Genomic DNA, 18,963 nt, shown 5'->3' on the forward strand with positions numbered 1-18,963 from the left:
ACATCTTTGGGTGAGATAAAAGTACATTGTGCTCAGTTTTACTCAAAAACAGAAATATCAAATAGTATCTTGTTTGATAATAGCATTACCTTTATTTAGTTTGACTTTTTTTATAAGGTTTCATTTATTTATTTTTAGAGAGAGGGGAAGAGAGGGAGAAAGAGAGGGTGAGAAATATCAGTGTGTGATTGCCTTTCACGTGGCCCCCACTGGGGACCTGGCTTGCAACCCGGGCATGTGCCTTGACGGGGAATCAAACAGGCAACTCTGGTTCGCAGCAGCCTGTGCTCAATCCACTAAACTTCACCAGCCAGGGCTATTTAGTTTCACTTTAAAACACTCAGAAACATATATTCAGATTTCTTTTATCTTGCTATAGGTTTGTCATTTCAATCTCTCTTCAATATATAATCAATAATTCTAGTTTATGCCACTCAGTGTAATCTGTATGATAAATTTACCACTCACATAGGTGATTGTTGATTCTACAAATATCTCCTTTAAAATTCATGGTTTCAGTCTGGTTGTGCAATTTTAGAACTTGGTGAAAAGTCTGATTACCCTTATTCATAGCTTTCATATAAATCACAAACCTTGATACATTCTTAAATTTTATTCCTTTAAGATTCTCCCATCTCTCTAGCTACTTTAGTTATTATTTTTGTTGTTGTTGTTGTTGAATTTCCTCCAAATCCTCTCTTTAGGGAGTAGTCCTAATTTTGCACCAGAGTTAAGTACTACTTTCACTTTGGTTTCCAGCTGTTTGGAAAGTCTCCAAAACTATCCTGAAGCTTTAGGCCTTGGCCTTATCATCTTCAGGGAGGTGCATTTTTAAAAGAAATTTCGTTGACTTTTTGGAATATTCAGCTGCACTAAGGCCACATTTCATCAATGATACTTCACTTTTCCTAAAATAGGTTGCATATCAAATTAATGTGATTCACTTGAGGTTCACTTTCTGGTAAGGATACCCAGAGTACAACAAAGTTTTGTTGGCTTGATAATGAAAATACATATTGAGGAAATATCTCTATATATTATAGGTGCTTTTGAAATACACTTGACAAATGTCACATAATAATAAGAGGATTGTAAGGAGATCCTTGCCAGAGTGTGTGTTTGGTGGTAGTGGTGAGTTGTCATGTGAAAGCATGTTGTGTTTCTGCTTGGCTACAATCATTTTGCCAACATGAGAGAAACAAGAGAGGACATATAAATATCATGACAGTACTCAGATAGAATTAATGTTTAGTTGGGCCAATTAAAACAATTACCTGAAAGCAAGCTAAAGCAACAAAATCTAACATATAGATTGGGTCGGGGTTGAGATTTAATTCAGGATAGGTTTTGTTAATTATGATTTACCTGACTTCTATTCCTTCAGTGGGAATGTGTTGGATAGTTTGCATAGTGATAAAGTAGCCCTTTCAAAATGTATGAGCACAAAGTAACATGATACATACAGACTGTCTGTCCCGCTGCCCCCACAAACACACTTGGCCTGTGTTCCCTTTTAACTGGACTACTTACGTATATGTAGTTTATTCCCTTCAGCCAAGTTTTTGCAAACCTTGTGATTGGGGGCTGAGGGCTCAAGACCAGTCTTATGACAATAGCATTACTCTAGATAGATTTTATTTTCATCCCCTTTCTTGGTCTATCATAAATACAAACAGAACAAACTAATAAGTCTGAAAAACTCATTTTCATGCATCCTGATGGCAAATAGAACTTTAATATTTTATATTCTTAAGAAAGGCTTACAGACTTCTATAAAAATACATGGGACGTGACAGTCATTATGTGGCAGTTTTTCATGCAGTGAAGGCTGGCACTAGTTCAAGGCTTTTTCCTTATTCACCAGGGGAAATTCACAGAACATAACGAAAGGAGGAAAGGAGAAATTGTATTTTTTCTACCCCAAAAAGGGAGTACTGAAGAACTTGGAGAAATGATTCTCAGCATGATTTTTATAACTGTTCCCACTTTAATTGGAATTGGTTTTGGGTGGAGCTAGAGGTTATACACATGTAACGATAGTTTTTGTTCAAGGTTGGGTAAAATTGTTCTTTCACTGATCTCTTTTTCTAGGAGCAGCAGGGGCCTTGGATCATCTTTTCTCTGTCACTCAGGTTTATAACTAACTGGAGAGGAAGACTCTGTAGGAACTAAAGAGACATTCTTTTCCCTTTCCCATCTCTCCAGAGAGACCTTCAAAGAGTAGAAAGTCAAAACCACTGGATATCTACAATTTATTTTCATAACTGTAGCTAATTTCTGCCTGTGACCAGCGACCTTATATCCTTCCTTTCATCTTTCTGGTACGCACCCCTGGACAATACTCTGAAAAGAAAGAGTGAGGGTACTTTGATGGGTCAATGAAAAACCCTCTACTAAACAATAGATTCAGCAGCTTCTTAGAAAGAAAGTAATATAATGTCCAGAGGAAGAGTAAATCACTAGAACAAACAAAAGTAGCAAGGCACTTCCTGCTTGCTCCAGTTTTCAATCAGCAGCCCTCATTTTGAGCAGGTCAGCTTCAGTTCGAGTTCATTTGAAAGCGGGAGAATTGGCCCTCTGGATTACAAACTAATTTCATAGTTCTTTATTTTAAAAAGCCCTCTTTCTTTGTTTTCCCAACTCTCTCCAGACTTTGCTGAACTTCAGTTCTCCACTGTCATTCCAGCAGCTTATATTCAGAAGCTTCCCTCCAGGCTAATAAATCATCAGAAGGTGGCCACATATCTTCTTCCCCCCCCCACAAAAATATTGCATTTCTTTCCACTTAACATTCATTTACATTATATGATGAGACACTGCTAACCAAGTCACCACCCTGTCATCCTTTAGTATCCAGGAAGCAGTTTAAAAATCTAAATTCAACTATTCTTCTGTTCATGACTCCTATTTTTCAGACCCTTCAGAATTTAAAACGCTAAACAGCTGCAATAGTAATAATAAATCATGAATAGATAATTCATGAAGTCAATGTCAAAGTAGCATCTTCTGTCCTAAAAAAACAGTAAAACATGTAAAAAAGAAAGTTGTAAGATTTATTCTACTTAGTGATCGAATCCCTTTCTTACAAAAAATTACATAATTGGGATAAGCATTTTAAGTTGCTTAGGGCAATACTTTGATTATGATATGGCAAATAGCTTGGCCAATAAATAGTAAAAATATTTTACAAAATAATAATAATAATAATAATATGTATAACATACTAAAAAAGGGACCTTCCATTTACTATTCTTACTGTGCTATATACTTTGGCGTGTTATCTAATTTTCTTCTCTTTAGTTGGTGAAGATCAAATTTAAATTATGTTTTAATTGCTTCTTTTTCTTTGGTTTTTATAGAGAAAAGAAGAATTGTAGCTCAAATCTATAGCAAAGATGAATGATCATTTTTCTGCAAAATTTTCATCTATTGATATTTCTCATTCTCAAGGAACAATTCTTCAAACTTTTAAAGTATGTTATTAACATGCAATTGTTTCCAAAAAGTTTTAGGCTAATTACAAATAACTCTTACTTATTAATTATAGAAACACTTTAGAGGTCTTTGTTAAGCAATGCCTAAGAAATCTGTTTCAGACATTTGAAAATAAGTTTCATTTCTAAAAAATTATCTCTAGCTCAAACTTGGTGTTATTGTTACTCCCTTTCTTTCATTTATTAAATATATATTCACTAAAATCTTACTATGTTCCAGAATAGAACAGAAAAGGGGACTAGAGACTGCTGGGGTTTGGAGGAGAGAGATAAACATTTTGGATAAGGAGGACAGGGAAGATCTCATTGAGTTGACATTGAAGTAAAAACCTGAAGGAAGCAAGGAGGGAGCGAGTCACCTGGGGGAAGAGGGTTGTAGGAAGAGGAAGCCGCAGATGAAAAGGCCTCACTAGGAACCTATCTGAAGTGCTCAAGGAACAGGTAACAGGCCACCAAGGCTGCGGGGCACATAGCTAAGGGGAATGTAGGTCAGAGAAGTTATGAGGACCCGATAATTTTGATGAGGCTCTTTTTCTTGTGATTTTACTTCGAGTGATATAAAAAAATTCTTATAGAACTCAAACCTAATTTGACATAATAGGATCATTCTGGTTGCTGCGCTGAGGATATTCTCAAGGCACACATAGGCAAAAGAAGTTAGTTATTGCAGTAGTTCAGGTGAGACATGATGCTGATTTGGGTCAGAATGGAAAAGGTGAAGGTGGTTGAAAGTGGCTGGGTTCTGGTTATATTTTAAAGATATATCTTATAGGCTTTGATTACAGATAGGGATGTCAGGGAAAGAAATCAAGAATAACTCCACAGTGTTTGGCTTGAGTAACTGGAATTGCTGATTTTAATTATTCATGATACAAAAGCTTGAGAAAGGAACACATTGAAGAAGTTATGACTTTGATTTGAAGATGCACCAAGTTTGAGAAGCCTATCAGATTTCAAAGTGGAGATGTTTAATTATTACCTTAGAGGGGAAGGGAAGGAGAAGGGAGAGAAACATCTGTCTCTCCGGGCAAAGTGGAGATGTTAAGGAGGCAATTTGATGTACCAGTCTGGATATTCAGAGATAAGTTGGATTTAAAGCATAAATTTGGTATGAATTTTGAAGTTATCAGCATTTTGCTGATTTTAAAACCTGTAGGACTGGTTCAGATAAAAACAGAAATAAAAAATCAGAAGTCCAATGTCTAGGGTCCTGAAACTTACCACTATTTACAGTTTGGGAAGACGAGAGATTAGCAAAGGAAGTTGAAGAGGAATGCAGTGAGGTAGAAGAGCCAGCAGACTGTGTGTACTGGGGGATAAATAAGAAAAGTGCCTTAAGGAGGAAGGAGGGATCAACCAAGCCCTTTGCTGCTGACAGATCAGGTAGGATGAGGACAGAATTGGCAGCTGTAATTTAGGAGGTGGAGATCATAGGTGACTTTGACAAGAGCAGATTCAGTAGAAAAGGGGCAGTGTCAGGGAGCTCCGCCTGCAGGCCCCCCACCTGCCCCTGGTTGCCATGAATGAGAATAAGTCTACCAAGACATGATCTACTTGGGGTGGAAAGGTGGCCAATCTCCCCAAGGAGAAGGGCCAAGAGCCTTTAACTCAACGGGCTTTTATTGGGTTCAATTTGCACAGGAGTACAGGTAAAGCTCAGCAATCATTGTCAGGGAATAAGGATTAAACAATAGATAACGTACGAAGAACTACGAGGGCTTATTCTGCATCAGGATCTGTTAGCTAAAGGGCTATAAAACTTTGGGAAACAAACTCATTTCATGCTTGCACCTTTACCAAAAAATTGAGGGCATTCTTAGCAAAGTAGGTTTCATGAGATTTTATGTATTTTTTTCTTAGGTCTCAACACCCTGGTGGAACCCACCCTTTCCTACACAGGGCTGCACCACTCTCCCTCACTGTTTCAGGCTTAAGTCAGGCAGGGGAAGTAAGGAAGTCAAGAGATTAGGAGTCTTCTTGCACACAGAATGAGGACTTGGGCTATATCAAAGCTGAGGGGCAAGGGTCCATCACCCCCTTTTGCTATACCCATCAAGTCCTTCCCCAAGAGCCCCCTGTGGTCATACCTGTCTTAGGTCATCCCTCTCTTGAGGAATCTTGCCCATTATTGGCTAACTGGTCAGGCTTGGGGCCAACCAGGGTGAAGTAAAGAGGGCAGATGCAGTGCCCCTGACAAGGAGATAAGCTTTGTCTCCTTAGTGGCTTATGGTCCCAAGGTCTCTCACTCAGCCTTAGCCATTGGGGGGGTTACAGCTTCTGAAACCAGGCAGGGCAATTCCCAACAGGGCAGGTTGCATTGAAGTAGGTTTAAAATATGCAATTAAGCAGTGGGGTCAAGAGAAAGTTTCCTTTTTAAGACGAGAAGAATAATATGTTTGTACACTGAACAAAAGATCCAGTAGAGAGGGGGAACATGATGTTTCAATACAGAGCAAAGAATAACTGAAGGAATTATTAGTGAAGGAACAATTGTTTTTGTGTTGGTGTGAGAGGATGACACCTATTATACAAGAAGAGAGGTTGACGTGCCCAGGAGCATAAACAATCTGTCTTTAATAGTAGCAGGAAGACATATTGTGTGGGTATAGGTGCTGATAGGAATACATATGGGAGCTTGCTTTTGAAGCAAGCCTGGGATAGAAGCCTTTGGAGGACTGAGGATAGAAAATGAAGTCTTAAACACACATTTACTAGTATTGCCAGAATGAGGCAGGGAAATACGGCATGATTTCCAGAAAGCACTGAGGACCCCTTGAGGTTCGTGGTCATGCATTGGAAGAGAGAGTAGTCAGCATGCCTTTCTTCCATATGCTTTTTTCTAGCCCAGATAAACTGTTCAGGTTAATTATTTAACATGCTTAATTTTTTTCATGCTAAATGTCTTGCACTGGGGACATAGAAATGACTAAGAAATAGCATCTGTCTCAGAAGAGCTCATCGTGTACCGAATTTGAAGAACATGTAAACTGATCACTTAAAAAGTATTGTGACAATTTCTATCATAGTTGTACAAAGTGTGTTTATGACTTCCTTTACAATGAATGAAACTCAGTCAATTGATCATTGTAAAGAAAAAAATACCTTCAGAAAATGATTATTTACTTTGTTATTTGGCATGTCTGTGTGAAATGTATCTGTGGTATTTGTAATGATTGCAATGTACATGCTTTAGGGAAATTGTTAAAATTACAGAAAAATTAGAGCTGGAATGAAACATATAATTTGACAAATGAAGAAGCTGAGTCTCAAAGATGGAAGGTAAATTGATTAAAAGGACATGCCTGATTGCTTTCAACCCAAGGCTCTAATTACCAAGGCTGGTAATTCTTACTTGTTACAGTTTTAACTGGCCCTGGTACAGGAGTTCTCTGCTTTGCATGAGTTTCCAGCCTTCTGGAATCTGAGAACAGAATGCTCTGGTTTACTAAAGCAGGAAAGAACTAAAGCAACCCAGAAGTGAAAAAGAGACAAAAACAAAAGCAAAGTAGGGAGCCCTTTAGGATAGAGTCACAAAGGGGATTTAAATTTTCTCAGAATTTCTTCCTGTTCTTAGAAAATAACACATGATTAGTAGAGCTTTATTATTTATTTTCAGGCATCGTGTAGCACATAGAGAAATACAGAGGTCCTCACCTTTGAGAAAATTAAAATCTATGGGCTGAGTAAAAACTCACTTATCCCTCTATTCTGCCCTTCTAGCTTTTGTAGTCTTCTCTATTCATATTCCAGACAAATAGAAGCTCATATGGGGAAAGGAAACATTAAATGTAATGAACTCGGTAGGCAACTTCCACCTTAAATCTTTGAAAATATCAACTGAGTTTGGAGAAACAATATATAATGAAAAAGAAGGAAGTTTTTTTTATCTCCCTAAAGAACATAGCAAAGGCACATAGTCCAATAAGTTCAATTATTCTATTAGTTAACAATTAAATGATTAAATCAACATAATTAAATTAACATTTGAGTGTCTATTATATACCCTGTACTGTTTTAGAAGCTAAAATATATGTATTAATTATTCATGAATAATATGTAACATGATGGTTGGTAACAAGTTTAGATAGATAAAAATATTTCTTAAATAATTTTTGTGTTTATATACTGAAATAAAAATCTTCAATTTCTATTTTTTGTTGTATACTTGTTAATGAAATTAACACAAATTGGAAACATAATTATATATATATACACACATTCCAATACAAGTTGGAAACATTTTATATGTACTTATATATTATATATAATATACATATATATGATAAAGGATGATATGATGATATATTTGATGACTTAGTTCGGTATTTGGGAATGAAGGCTGCTGGGAATTAGAGAAGCCAAGGCCTCTCTAATGAATGAAATGCACAAAATCCTTCTTAATGTTCATAAAAATAGCTGGATAGGATATTATTATTATTATTATTAATTTTTGGCTTGTTTTCCTATTAACAGGCAAAACAGAAAAATTGAAAAACCATATCCAGCCTGCACTATTAATATTGCTTTTTCCCACTGGTGAACAAACTTGCCTAGTTCTTCTTTCCTTTAATTGGTCCTTGGAGAGTCCTCTCAAACCTTTACAATGACATTCAGTGAACATTTCTGAGTGGTGCCAAGCCAGAATCTCTGTGATAGCTCACAAATTATAGATTGAACTAAAGCTGTATTACTTCTTTTACGATGTTTAATGCATGAGTTTTCTTATTGGTATGGCTAAGCTGATGACATAAAATCTTTTTTTCTCCTTAGAGCTTCAAGAATTTCTGGGAATATAATTTAAAATATGTTCTTTAAAAACGATTACGTGGCAAAGCTTTCTTTCTATTGTTTCCTTTGCACATGGTTTGAAGCCAAATGATTACGCATGAATGCTATATTTCTGAAAAAGTAGAAATAGCAGAGAGGGATTTAAGACACTTAAAAGTCACTGATTCTGCTTTGACAGTTGCACACAAAGAAAAGTGACTTTTGGAATATTTGCAGATCTCTTCAACATCTCATAAATGAAATAAAAGGCATATTTTGTTGCATATATTACATCAGCTTCAAAATATTGACTAGATAGGTTTTAGATGTAGGGGAAAGCTTCAACAACTTTTTTTGATAAAGAGAAAGGAAATACATTTAAAAAGTTATTCATGATGATTGTGATTTTCTTTCTGTGTTTCTCTATACTTCAAGATTATTGAGTGTATTGTGTATACGAGTCCAATAAATATAATTTTTAAAAACACATTGACATTAAATAATGCACTTCTAGCTCTCTTACACATCTTCCTTTTCATTTTTCAGCATTTATCATTCTTAGACATAATATATATATAGGTTTTTATGTTTACTGTCTTTCTCTAAGGGCTAGAATGAGAGCTCCAATAAACCAGAGACTTGGTTGATTTTGTAGACTGCTGTATCCCCAGGTCCTAGGGAAGAGGTGACCTTGGCCCTATCCAAACAATATATAATAGAGTCTCAATTGGGAAAGATTTTTTTTAAAGGAATTAAGAACTGCTAGACGGATAAAACAATAGCGTGCTATATTTGATGTATTGGTTTCTTGAGCCCTTGTTCAGGCACACATATAGTTGCACATGTGTGCTCTTCCCCATGTATGATTTTAAAGAACTATCCAGTTGCAACTAAAAATGTACTCACTGCTCCCTATTGGGAGACACATGTTGTCTCTTCCAGCTACTGCATCTGCTCCCAATTCCAGATATGTTTGCCTTGACTTCAAGTCCAGGTGTGGCTCCACATGATTTAACAAGGAATCGATTACAATTTTAACCATTTCTAACACTGTCCTGGGCAGGAAGAATGAAAAAATCTTTGCTTTGGCGGGGGAGATGGCTTCTTAGTGAGCCCAACCGAAGATTCTGCCTTGTTCATGGTTTTCCATGACTACAACTGAAGTCAATGGAGAAGAATTTCTCTTTTAGAAGCTGAACCATTTTAGCCTCTCACTGCTGTAGATGTAACTTGCTGGGGGGGCAACACACAGAGAATTGATTGCTAGGCCTAGGCTATGAACAATGAGAAGACTTTGTTTACCAAACCTGGCCATTTCTTTCTTGGCAATGAAAATCCTGTAAAAGTCTAATCAATTGCTATTTTATCAAATTCTTTTTTCATAAACAATCAGTTATCCATCACTCTTGGTGTTCTTATCTAGTCATGGTCCTTGAGTATCTACTCCATCAAAAATTTCACTCTTGCTTCCTTTCGTACTGGATTGAGAACTCTGTCCATTTCCCTAACCCTCCTCACACTGGTTTTAATCTTTGTTCCTTAGATCATCAGGAAAGTATGGGGAAATAGGACCAGTCCCTAAACTTTTTCTCTGTGAATGGTGTTTATGTTGTAATCATTACTTTTCTCAGGCTGCAGTATGTTTCAAAAAGGGTTTTGGAGAGACCTGTCAGATCATGCTCATCCATTTCTCTGACTTTTCCCATAGCACAACTTCATTTTCCCCAAGTCCTCCCTTCCCACACTTACTTTTCTTATACTTTATTTGGCTTGTCACTGCCTTATTAGGCTTTTGTAAATTCTGAAAAATTGCATGATTAATATGATCCTTAGTATTCTCGAATTTCTTGCTCAGGTTAAATAATATTTCTTATAACAAAAATTCTTGCTCTTACCTTCTCCTTTTTCAAGTGATGTATCAGTTTAAAGAGTCTCCTTTGACAACATGTATTGAAGTAGCACAATATAACATTATAATATTTTTATTATAATGGTATAATATTTTTCATTATAAAATTATAAAAATATTTTATAATATTTTTTCTACCACATTTCTTAAGTTTCCAGTCTGAGTATGTGTTGCAAGATACAAAATTCTACAAAATATGTAAATATAAGATTATTCCAAAACTAATTACTTTCTCTGAGCATAGTAAAAGAAAGAAAACTTCATTATTCTTTTAGTGAAACAAGAGTAAATTGATATAAACACCTGGTAAAAATTATAGCAAAAAGAAAACCATAGCTTCTCAATGCCAAATTTATGAAGGAGCTATCAGCAAACAGATTCTAAGACCACTTGAAAAAACACATCATGAGAGAACTCTTGGTCCAGGTGGGGGCATAGGTAGATATGCTTTGTCTCCTTGTGCAACCACAGAGAGAATTCCAACTAAACCTCAAAACAAATACCCAGACTGTCAGAAAATAAAAATTTATATAATTCTGACAACCAAAGATTCAAAGAAGCCACATTCATCCAGGCAGGTAGGAGGGGCAGCGAGGTGGAGATATGTGGAGAGGTGTCAGTGGTGGCAGAACAGATGGTCCCATGTTCACATATGGTGGATAAAAATTGAGAAGTATATATTGGAATTGAACCATCCCAGTCCCAGGCCAGACTACACAGCCCAGGGTTCCAGTGCTGAGAAGGTAAATCCCCATAATTTCTGGCTGTAAAAACCACAGGGGATTGGAGCAACAGAAAAAAAAAACCTGCCAGGTTTTTAGGAGACTCCACTTAAAGGGCCTGCAGTCTTAGAATGTACACAAACCCACACACTCTGGGATTCAACACTGGGGCAACAGCTGCAAGGGTGCTAGTCTCATACTGGGAGTGGGGTGAAGTGGCTAGAAATGGGGTGAGTGCTGGAAAACCTCTGGAAGCCAGGCAGCAGCAGTGTCCCCTCTCCAAGTCTACCTCCCCCACAGAACCAAGAATTGGAGTAGGTTTCCCCACCCTGGAGATTATCTAAGGCTCGACCCCACACAATATATAGGTGCTTTTCTACAGTAGGCTACACTCCCAAGATGAACTCAAAGCAGCTCTACCTAATACAAAAAAACAAACACAAGGAGGCTAACAAATTAGGAGACAAAGAAATATGACCCAAATGAAAGAACAGAACAAAACTCCAGAAAAAAGAACTAAAGAAAATGGAGATAACCAATGTATCAGATGTATAATTCAAAACACTGGTGATCAAGATGCTCAAAGGACTCATTGAGCCCTGACCAGTGCTGCTCAGTGGTTGAGTGCCAGCCTGTGAATCAAAGGGTTGCCAGTTCGATTCCCAGTATAGGGCACATTCCTGGGTTGCTGGCCAGGTCCCCAGCGGGGGGAGTGCATGAGAGGCAACTGCACATTGATGTTTCTCTCTCTCTCTTTCCCTCTACCTTTCTCTCTCTAAAAAATAAAGTAAATAATTAAAAAATTTTTAAAGATTTTATTTATTTATCTTTAGAGGGGAATAGAAGGAGAGAGGGAGAGAAATGTTAGTGTATGGTTGCCTCTTTCGTGTCCCTTGCTGGGAACTGGCCTGCAACCCACGCATGTGCCCTGACTGGGAATTGAACCACGATCCTTTGGTTCACAGGCCTGCGCTCAATCCACTGAGCCACACCAGCCAGGCTAAATACATCTTTTAAAAGAAGAACTCATTGAGTACAGCAACAACATAAAGGAAGAAATGAAGGTTATACTAAATGAAATAGAGAAAATTCTACAGGGAACCAACAGTGAAGGGGAAGAAGCCAGGATTCAAATCAGCAATTTGGAACATAAAGAAGAAATAAGAATTCAACTAGAACAGTAAGATGAAACAAGAACTTAAAAAAAAAAAACTAACCCCAAAACAAAGATAGTATAAGAAGCCTCTGGAACATCTCCAAATATACCAACATCTGAATCATAGGGGCGCCAGAAATAGTAGAGAAAAAGCAAGAAATTAAAAACTTATTTGAAAAAATAAAGAACGAAAACTTTCCTAATTAGGAATTTAGCAAATTAGGAATTTCCATGTTTTCCTAACAAGTCCAGGAAGCACAGAGTCCCAAACAAGTTGGACCCAAAGAAGACCACACTAATACACATCATAATTAAAATGTCAAAGTTTAAAGATAAAGAGAATCTTAAAAGCAGTGAGAGAAAAGCAGAAGTTACCTACAAAGGAGTTCCCATAAGACTATCAGCTGATTTCTCAAAGGAAATTTTGCAGGCAAGGAAGGACTTGCAAGAAGTATTTAAAGTGATAAAAAAAAGACCTACAAGTTAGATTACTGTATTCAGCAAGGCCATCATTTAGAATTGTAGGGCAGATAAAGTGCTTCTCAGACAAGATAAAATTAAAGGAATTCATCATCACTAAGACATTATTATATGAAATGTTAAAGGACTTATTTAAGAAAAAGGGAAAATCAAAACTATGAACATTAAAATGGTAAGAAATTCACAATTATCAGAAATTTAATCTAAAAAAATAAACTAATCAAACAAACAGAACAAGAACAGAATCATAGATATGGACATCATTTGTAGGGTTATCAGTTGGGAGGGAGAGTGGGGAGAATGGAGGGAAAGAGCAGGGATTAAGAAGGATAATTTGTAGGTACAAAATAAACAGGGGGAGGTTAAGAACAGTGTAAGAAGTGGAAAAGCCAAAGAACTTAAATGCACGACACATAGACATGAACTAAGGAGGGATTGCTGGAGGGAAGAGGGGTACAGGGTGGTAGGGACAAAGAGGGGAAAATTGGGACAATTGTAATAGCAAAATCAATAAGATATATTTAAAAAATGCATCATGACCAAGTGGAGTTTATTTTAGAAATGAAAGGACAGTTCAAAAGGAATATAATTAATATAATTTAACATATTAATACAGCTAAGGAGAAAAACATTATTTGACAAGAAAAAAGGCATTTGACAATATCAACAGTTATTAATATAAAAATACATAATCAATTTTAATTTAATAGTTAATTCCTTAATCTGATTATATATTCATCTACATATGCACACATACTTAAGTCCAGAAGAGTCAACATTTTACTGAATGGAAAAACACTAGAGGATTATCTTCTCTGCTGAAGTATGGAAAAAAACAAGAATGTCCTCTATTTACTATTTAATATAGTATGTCAATAAATTTTGATAAGTGAAACCAAATAGGAACATTAAAATGTGACAGAAAGAAATAAAACTTTTTGCATAAATGTGGTTATCTGGAAAAGTAAAAATAATTGATGGAAGCACTGCTATGAATAATAAAGAAATTTAATAAAATTAAATTGTAAAATGTTATTTAGTAATCAATAGCCTAGTCCTGTCTGGTGTAGCTCAGCTGTTTGGAGCACCCTCCCATAAACCGAAAGGTTGCAGGTTTGATTCTCTGATATGTAGGTTACAGATTCAGTCCCTGGTCAGGGTGAGTACAGGATGCAACTAGTCAATATTTCTCTCTCACATCAATTTTTCTATCCCTCTCTCTAAAATTGATAAGCATGTCCTCGGGTGAGGATTAAAAATAATCAATAGTCTGATTATATTCAAATAATAATCAGTTGGAAGAAATAGTGGAAAATAAACTCCTGTAACAATGACAAAAATAAAATATCTAGGCACAAACTTAATAAGAAATAGGTAAAAGCTATTATAGGAAGCAATACAAATTTCCTAAAAGACCTACAAAGTACAAAATTATGTATGCACTAACCTCAAGAAATTACTTCTTAAAATTTATCCCATAGATACACTGCTGAAAAAAGGTATAGAAATTATGCATGTACACGACTATTCATTGCCGCACTATTTGTAATAACAAAAGATTGAAGATAACCTCATGTCCATTAATAGTGGACTGATTTTAAAAAGGCAAATTCACACAAAAGACTACTCAGAAGCTGTAAAAAGGGATGAGAAAGATCTGTTTATCCATTAATGGAGTGAGTGACAGAATACATAGTAAGTTAAAGAAAGCAATATGAAAATAGTGTGTATAGAGTGCTTCCTTTGTGTAAGACGTGGATGGACTATGCGATGGAGATACTCTCAGATGACCCCCAGTGATCTGTGCCTCCTGGTATTCATGCTCTTGTACAATGCCCCTGAGGGCTGGTAGACACTGATTTGTTTGAGAGCAATAGCATATGATGAATATGATGGGATGTCACTTCTATGATTATGTTATTTTTCTCTGCCTTATTAGTATGCAGGGGTTCTTTATAGTTTCTGGATTATGCAGGGGTGGGCAAAAGTAGGTTTATAGTTGTTTGTATGGGAAAAGATATGGAGGTTATGATAGCTGTTTATTGCCTTTGAGCTTTTTATTAGTTTATATTTCGATGTTGCTACTTCCTACATGTGCTTTGCTGTTGCATGTATAGCAAAGTGCAGAAAGGTTTGGGTTCAAATCTTGATTCCATTATGGACCAGTTCAGTGATCTTCGAAACTGTCTGAGCCTCACATTTCCTATCTAGTGAAAATTAAAAATACCTGCCTTGCTGTGTCATTATTTTTAATATTATAAATGACTTATGTAAAACATCTACTCAGAGGTATGTATGTAAGATTGTAAAAATTATAACTGTTTTTATTATTATATCATTTCTTATTTATAAATTAAATGAGGACATCATTTATTTTTAAAAAAACCTCTTTACATCTTCCACAGTTGCTAGTAGATTTTTTTGCATATATTAAGAACCCAATAAATGTTTGTTGAATGAATGAATGGTTGCGGACAAGCTCATAAGAAGTGGAATTGCAACAGAACTCTGGTTCCTTCTTTTTCTCTGTATCTTACATCATTTTATTGATTAACAGTGAAATTAATCTATTTTTGGGCTAATTAGAAAAATCTTTGGATTAAAAAAATTCCCATTTTACAAAGTCTGTTAGCCCTTACAAAATATCTTTGACTCCTTTTTTCTTTTTTTTACTTTAGAACTAGAGCTTTTTGATTCCTCAGTATGCACAACTGCATATTTCAATGATTTTTTTTCAATAGGCAAAATGCATCATCCTCTTCCCTTTTCACTTCTGAAACTGCACAAGCTGTTAAAATGTCCATCCCTTCTGCTCCATTTCCTCACGAAAATCCTATCACATACCATATGAATATTTAACCCTAACACCTGTCTACCCACATGGTTCCAGAGGGGTAAATTAAAAACCAACAACAATAAAGCTGGCACATTTCCCTATGCAACTATCCCACAAAGCCTGTAAAACGCAGTTTTCAACACTGACTGCCTACCATATACCTAACCCCAGTGACCAGAAGAACACAAACTTTATGTGAAAAGATAATTACTTTTTCACTTTCCTTGGTTCCTGAGCAATGATTTTGTGGTTCTTCGATTTGTATAGCCTCCAAAACCTGAATTCGTTGTTTTTGCCTCCTCATCCAGGCGCCAAGCAATCATTTAGGCCACAGAAGAAGCTGTTCTGTGAGGTTTGCTTCCCTCTTAGGGTTTGGTATATGGCAGTAAAGAATTTAAATTGATTCAGTAATTAAATAAGTGCTTAATATTAAATTTTTTATTTTTGTATTGGGAATGGGTAGGGAAACCTTTAAAGAAAGCTTCTGAATGAAGCCCTAGCTCTGTGCATATTTGAATTTCCATATACTGGGAATCAGTTAATGGCTCTGTAGGAGAGCTCCTGGAATGACTCACAAGCTTCTCTTCCAAGCATCCTTTATTGTCTCACACATGTTTACATTAACCTCATCTATGTTTTCATTCTGATGATCCAGTTGGGAATCAAGGGGAAATGATGATGTACGGGAGTAACCCTCTCTGGTGGGAAGGGTATTATTGATATTGTTTAGAATTTCTGGTAAATGGTGATTAAAAAAAACAACAATAGGACTAACTTTTAGTTGATTTTATCATCATTTAAAGATTTTCTATAGGCATCGTCATTGCTGGCTCTCAGGGCATACCACCAGCAACTCCCACCCCTGCCCACCCATCACACACACGTGCTTTCTATTGTCATACTACTGTTAGTTTGCTACCAGAGGTCTTGAGAGATACAGAAGTGTATCACTGGAAGTTCAGGATGTGAGGGCGATCGGGCGGCGACATCTGTCACCCCATTGATCGCCAGGGTTGATTCGGCTGATCTGGCTGGCTAGGCGGGTGTCCCCTTCCTCCCTCACCGATCCATGTGCGTCCCTCCCGAAGTTGTGCATTCGGTCAAAGAGGAGGTTCAATTTAGCAATAAGATGACTATTTTGAGGGGTAGAAGAGAAAGTTATCTTAATCTCACTCTGTGTTAGGTATTTTATTTAGGAAATTATGTTTAGCTGGGTTTTCTTTTTCCTTGGTAAATTCTCTTGTTTTGGAAAATTTCATGCTTAAGAAGCTTGCTAGTTAGTCAAAGTATTACAGGTTGGCACAGGTAACCAGGTCCTTGGTGATTGGGACAAAGAATTGAACTGAACACCAAGGAAGCAGGCCAGCTCCAAGCAGAGACTGACCTCACGGGCTAGAGGGACTCTATTCTTATAGGGCGGATCCTTCCTGGCTAGTTTTGGTGGGCTTTGACCATGCATGTGTAAGTAGTTGTATTGCTTTAAAGCTACTGCGCATGTGGTCTCCCATGATCTTCCCTGATTAGCCACCAGGGAAGGGGGGCCCACAATGTTACCGAATTGACTCCCCCTTCTCCTGGGGTCCCCCTGGACTAGGTTCACCTTGCCCATCGTCAGAGAATTATAGCTCTCCATGTTAGAGACTGGTGAAAAGGAAAGGAATTATTTATTCATGTTTTACAGACTTAAGAGTAATGACTTAATGTCTTCCTCAACATGCCAAAGTCCCTTAAAACACCCACAAACACACACAGTCCTTCTTCCCTGCCTTTGCCCGGTCTGGGGTCCTGTATCTCAGGAAAAGAAGTGGAAGTCCATGGCTCAGGCAGCTCCCGGTTCTTCCCAGTAATCTGTGCTCAGCTAGTAGGCCTCCTTCCATTCCTGGTACCCTCACTGTGTCGCCAGGATCTCCAGTTCTTATTCCAAAACCACGTGGCACCTTTTCATGGCCCACCAAGAGTCATTTCACCCCTTTCCTTCCTGCCGTGTCTCTCCTGCATTCTTCTGAACTGCTAAGAGAGAGCTCTGCACCGCTGCTACATCCTGCTTTCCAGCTTCCTAAGCTGAGTGGCTAAGGGAGACCCAAAGCCTTTTGTTTCTCCCCTGCCAAAGCTGCGTGGCTATTCTCTGCTAAAGCTGTGTGATGATTCTTTGCTAAAGCAGCATGGTGATTCCTGTCATGGCTGCTGCACCTGGGTTTTAATCCCAGCTCTAATCTTCCTCTGCAGCCCCTTTTTTTGATTCCTTCCATAACTGGCTACACTTGCCAGCACTCCCATATTTTTCAGCTTTTCTGGGCTGCCATGGTAAGTCTGGGCAGACGTGGCCCTGGGGTATGTATGGAGTTAATCATCTCCAAGCTCTCATGCAGGTGCTGTAACCAGAGGGCGTAGCCTCCCAGTTACATCTTGGGTGGAAGTCACTTCCTTCTCCCTGGCTCAAAGCATGGCCACAATTATTTAACATATCTATGAGACCAGTTAAAGGTTACAGATATGGTAAATGACTATTCTAGAGGTTATCTGCAAAACTGTTGCTGTGCAAAACAACTCAATGGCCCTGCTCCATGTATCCCACCCCCCAGCTCAAACTTGTGGGAGTGAGGACATCCCATATTTTTGATATTTCCTGGACACCCTGAGTTCTGGACCCCATTACAAATCCTTCGTTTGGGGGGGCCCTGGCTGCAACCTCTTACAAAAGGAGTCAATTTATTAATGATTTCAGTCTCCTGGTCTACACTTTTATTCCTGCTCAAAGGGTCACCAAGAAAGAATAAAATACAAACAGTAAATTTGGTACAGCAGCTTTGCGGGAAGCAATGCTTTTTATTACTGTTAGTATAATTCTCATAAGGCCAAGTTTAAGAATCCTAATGCAGTCATTTTCTTAGCCATATTTGACAGCCACAGAGCACAGTCCAATTCTAATCTTGATTATTTACTTGGAGAAACATGTCTTCTTTCATAAGGTGTTCGGAGTTATAATGGACATAGGTACCATGGACTCCACTAACATTTTGGAAAAGAAACTCAAAAGAATACCTTAGCCAGTGACATACCATATTTACCACATCGCAAATGCCTTTAACTATAAGATGAGCCTTCATGATGCCAACTATATATGATACCATGCTTTCTTATTGCTTAAATTTTATATTTGAAAACAGGTTTTGATATCACACCTGTATATAAAAGGTGTGATACATGTCCAAGACAGGTTTATAAAAATATATATAAATATATAAGTAAAATGAATTATTTGAAATATTTTTAGTTTTTTCACACTCAAGGTCTATTTTATCTGGGATCACTTTAAAACTTAGGGTTGTCAATGTCTACATTTTCCCAGAAAATGCTGTCCTCTATGTCACTGGGAGTTTTGGTGATTTAGATAAAACACTTCTACTTCTGTTTTTCTGACATTTATCTTTTCCCTCTGACTTTGTGTGTGTGTGTGTGTATTAATTGAAGAGGAGAGTCACCTGGCAAGGGACTGAAGGTGGTGACTGATCCACAGCCAAGGAATCCAATAGCTCTAAGGGAACTGAATCCTGTCAACAACTGCTGCATGAGCTTTGCTCTGTTCTGAATGTTTATGT

Source organism: Artibeus jamaicensis, unplaced genomic scaffold, assembly GCF_021234435.1.
Source record: "Artibeus jamaicensis isolate MK-2021 breed Jamaican fruit bat unplaced genomic scaffold, CSHL_Jam_final contig_484, whole genome shotgun sequence".
NCBI lineage: Eukaryota > Metazoa > Chordata > Mammalia > Chiroptera > Phyllostomidae > Artibeus > Artibeus jamaicensis.